General features: G+C 38.8%; 1 long non-coding RNA gene across 1 annotated transcript; it reads right to left on the minus strand.

The window, feature by feature from the left end:
- Positions 1–3138: 3138 nt before the first annotated feature.
- On the minus strand, positions 3139–3837 carry LOC125577727. The gene is made up of 2 exons (XR_007316120.1): positions 3500–3837; positions 3139–3424 (listed from the first exon to the last, which is right to left on the minus strand). It is a non-coding gene; the product is annotated as an uncharacterized LOC125577727 (long non-coding RNA).
- Positions 3838–5097: the final 1260 nt, after the last annotated feature.

The raw sequence follows: 5097 nt of genomic DNA on the forward strand, positions 1-5097 counted from the left end.
CACGTTTTTAATACATCAATCTCATCTTCCACCTGATATAAAATGCTAAGCATGTGCCTTCTCCTTCTATGGCATCTTAGGACATCAGCAATGTGAGCTTCATCATCAATACCGAAGTCATAACTTCCTCTTCCATTTAACAGATCCTTCAGGCAGCCCAACTGAGACCATGAATCGTACTAGAAAGACGTGTATCTCCCATTATTTACTTCCATCCGCTGAAGTGTTTTTGCCAAATCTCTTAACTTCAAAACTTTTTTCCACATCCAAGAACCAGAATTTATGTTGTATTTGATAGACCAGAAAGAGCCTTTTCTTATCAAATAACAATTGATCCACTGGACCCATAAAGACGATCGAGCAGCTGATAGCGTCCAAATCCATTTCAGGCAAATAACCTTATTAACCTCCTTCAATGGCCTAATACCCAATCCTCCCTCCTCCTTTGGTAAACAAACATCTTTCCAGTTTACTTTTGCCATACTTGTTTTGAGGTCAGGTCCAAACCATAGAAAAGCTGAACAGAGACTTTCTATCTCCTTTAGACAGCTACTCGGTAGTCTGAAAGCTTGGAGCCATAAATTAGCTAGACTTGTTATAACAGACTTAATAATCTGTAATCTACATGCATGTGAGAAGAACCTCCCAGTACATGATTTCATTCTTCTTTTCACTTTCTCAACCAGGGGCATATAATCATGAACCGTCATTCTTCTTGTAAGTAAAGGAAGTCCTAGGTACTTTACCGGTAACTGGCCTGATGAGAATGGGAATTGGGTAATTATTTCCTCCTTCTGGATATCTGACATCCCAGCAGTATATAATGTTGATTTCTCTAAGCTTATATTCAGTCCTGATATATAAGCAAATTCTTCAAATATCTTCAGAATCCCCTCAACAGATCTTCTTGTTCCATCAGTAAAAACCAAGAGATCGTCCGCAAAACATAAATGTGTTAATAATATGTTGTTGCAACGTGGATGTATCCTATCTCCTTTCGAATTGCTGCTTGGTCTATCATATGGGATAAGATGTTCATACATATAACGAAGAGATAGGGAGATAAGGCATACCCCTGTCTCATACCCTTTTTGCTTTGAAAGAACCCGGGTAATTCCCCATTTACTTGGACTGAGAAGGATGGTGTGCAAACATAGAGCTTAATCCAATGTATAAACTGATCAGGCAGATTCAATGCACGCAAGGTATTCAGCAGAAAAGGCCAATAGACTGAATCGAACGCCTTAGCAATGTCTATCTTCATAGCACATCTTGGAGAAACTTCCTCTTTGTGGTAATTCTTAACAATCTCAGTGGCTAATAGCAAATTCTCTACTAACAACCTATCTTTCACAAAAGCAGACTGATTATTGGAGATGCATTGAGGAAGAGTACCTTTCATTCTATTTGCAATATTTTTTGTTATCACCTTGTATAGAACATTGCAGCATGAGATTGGTCTTTAATCCTTCATCTCAATCGCCTCTTCTTTCTTTGGAATAAGGGCTAATATGGTTGTATTCAACTCCTTCGGTAAAAATCCCTTGATAAAGAAGGATTGAACTGCTGTTGTGAAATCACTGCCAATGATATTCCATGAGGCTTTAAAAAACTATGTTGTTACTCGGCATTTTGAATAGAACATCCTTTATCTCCTCATTTGTGATCGGCTTTATCAGTTGCATTCTATCCATCTCAGAGCATCTAAAAGGAAGAATTTTTTGCAGCTTCTCCACTTTTACTTCTCTAATATCTCCCGGCTGATAGGAAGTCATTGAAAAATCTTTCAGCTTCCTTCTTTATCTCCTCCTGAGAAGTAACAACATCACCAGATGGACACTTAATCTCACGGATTGCATTCCTCGTTTCTCTTATCTTTGCTGTGTTATGAAATACTTTATTATTTCTGTCTCCCAAATGCAACCAATGCATCTTCGATTTTGCTTAAGAACATTCTCCTCTATATCAGATATTCTATGCCATCTAGCCGAAGCATCCAACTCTTCCAATATATTAGCCTGTGACGGATCATTAAAAAGCCTTTCTTGCTTTTCACATAGATCCTGATACGCTTCCTTGACCCTCATTGATTGTTTTCCCAACTTCTCTTTTCTCAGATTTCTAACCAAAGGCTTTAGGGCTTCAAGAGTTTTTGAGAATCTGAAAAGAGCAGATGTGGACTGGAATAAGAGCTGCACATCCTTCCAATAATCCTCAATCAGTTAAATGAACTCTGGCATGTCCGTAACTGCATTTGTAAACTTGAAAGGCTTCCTCTTACCTAATGCCTCTGCTGATAAATGAAATCTTCCTCTTAATTGATCTGAGCATCCACATGCCTCCAAAACACCATAAGCTTGAGTTCTCTGATGAAGCCAGGTTTCATTCACAAGAAATCGATCCAACTTATTGCATATAAGTCTTTTATCCCTTTTATTACACCAAGTATACTTTGGACCTTGACATCCCATATCAGTAAAGTGGCAATATTGGACCGCATTATCAAACTCTCGCATACCATTATTTACAACACCTGAATCTTGATAACTCGAGTGATCATCTCCATCCAATATCTCGTTAAAATCGCCCATAATGATCCATTGTTTGTTCTAGAACATTGGCAAATCTTGATGTGACTTAATATCCTCCCATAATCCCCTTCTACCTTCCACTGTATTATCCGCATAAATGAATGAACAAAAGAACTCTTCTGTCTCCCCAGCTACAAACACAAAAACTGTTATTATTTAGTTTGAAGTAAAGACTGGAATTAACCTCTACAAGAAAACAAGTCTATTGCAAGGGAAATAAATATCGCAATTTCGTTGCAAATCGCCATTTGCGAGATTATTGCGAGGGAACGCATTCCGTTGCAAATTGCTCGTCGCAAATAAAAAACGCTCGTAATATCCTTGCAAATTTGCGAAAAAATAATTTCCGTTGCAAATTTGCAAGAGAATACTTTGCCTTGCAAATTTGCAAGCAATTAAATACCCTCGCAAAATTGCAATAGATTTGCAAAAACAACTTTCCCTCAGCAAATTTTTTCAAGTATATTAAAAAAAAAACTAAAAATAAGAAATAAAAAATACAAATAAATATATATATATATATATATATATATTGAAACCGGTACACTAAAGGAAAATGTGTTTACTCCGACGGTTAAATAAAAAAACAATTTGATATAATTAATAAAAACAAATACGTAAATATATAAACATAAATACAAACAAAATACAAGAAAACCCTAAATCTAAGCCGCCGCTGTTGTCCTCCTCCAGTTGTCTTCGTCCACTGCACTCTCAACGCTTCAGCCACCATCGATGCTTCTACTTCCGGCCGTCGCATCCACCTTCCAGATCCGCTCCTCTCAAATCCCACCACCGTCGAGTTATGAGTATAGACAAAAAAAAATCTGAAACTGAAATAAAATCATTTAGAAATAGAGAGAAGAAATTACAGAGAGGTGAGAAGCTAGAGTGGTGACGACTAGTACGGATCTTCATCTCCGGTGAGTCTTGGACAGAGAGCAAAACGTGACGGCGAGGGATATGGATAAAATCTGAAGAAGAAGAAGAAGAAGGTCGGTTGCCTCCACTGCTACGAGTCGGTGCTTCGTCAAGCACATAAGCGTTTGTTTCTTAGATGACGGCGACAGCAGCGGTTCTTCCTCCACGACAGCGACAGAAGTGGTAACCGCGAAGAAAGTGGTGAGCAGAAGATGGAGAAGATAATGAAGAACAGAGGAAGGAAATGATATCTTAAAATATGAAGAGAAAAGAACAGAAGATGAAAGAGAGAGAGAGAGAGAGAGCTGTAAGAAGATGGAGAAGATAAGAGCAGCCCCATTGAGAGTTGTAAAGGGGTTTATGGCTCGGGTTCATAGGCCCGGAAGCAAAAAAAAAAAAGAGAAAATGGGTTTAATTACGCGACCCGCGTCTTACGAGTAACCCCGTATGAAACGGGTTCACGCCAGGTGTCAGCCATCCATTGGAGACGCGTTATTGAGTTCACGAGGAGGAAAGCTCGTGAAATCATTTTCTCTCATTTCTGAAAAAAACTAGGGTTTCGGTCCGAGAGGCGATTTCTCGTGCGACGCCGAGCTTTCTCCAATTTTCTCCTTCGAATCGACGACGGAGTGTCTCATCCACGAGCTCAGGTGAGTATCGAGTGGATTAACGGTTAGATAGAAGCTTTTTGGGGTCGAAATCGATCTCGGGAATTCGAAATAGATTTTGTGGTTTCGAGTTAGGGTTCGAAATCGATACGGGGGTTCGGATTTATGGTTGGTTTCTCGGTGATTGGAAATCGAATTGGGGTTTTCGAGTTAGGGTTCAAAATCGATTTTGGGGGTTTTCGATTAGTGGTTTTAAAACGTCATGTGGGTTCGATTTAGTGTTCGTTTCATCATATTTTTCGTGATTATGTTTTAATCAGTTTGCTTCTCTGGTTCAGATGGATCCCGCAGAAGAGAGAAGAGATAGAAAGAGGCAACAGGAGTACTTCAACATGTTGGGAAACGTGGCCGATTCACAATACGGGATTCCCAGAAGATTTCCCTGTGGTGGGAGAATCATTGACGAGGTTCGGGTGGAGGAGTACGACACTCTTCCTGGGAAGCGCTTCTTCACCTGCATAAACTACGAGGTAAGAGATACAAACCGCGTCTTCCATGCATTACTCTCACTTGGCAAATTAGTATAAATTTTATTTTAGTTGTGCGAGTCTGATGTGTTTATGTTATCAACAAGGTGATAGTAGAGAACGAACGCGACGGATACACTCAGTATGATACATCTGACTTCGAAGCAGGAGAGTCAAGCCGAAGTTCCAAGGTTAAAAGGAGAAAAAGTGTGAATGTCCCTATGCTTGACATTCGCAATCAAATTCGGGATCCACAGATACATGATCGTTTGAAAACTGATTTAGTTGAAAATGTATGGGAAAAATATGGTAATCATGATGAATAATCTTTGTATGTTTATGAATTCTCATTATATTAAATAAAAACTTATAAAAATATTTTTTTTATTCCTATGAACCTTTCTTCAGGTTCACTAATGCAAGAACAAAAATTATACAGGTTCAACACTA

Source organism: Brassica napus, chromosome A9, assembly GCF_020379485.1.
Source record: "Brassica napus cultivar Da-Ae chromosome A9, Da-Ae, whole genome shotgun sequence".
Taxonomy (NCBI): domain Eukaryota; kingdom Viridiplantae; phylum Streptophyta; class Magnoliopsida; order Brassicales; family Brassicaceae; genus Brassica; species Brassica napus.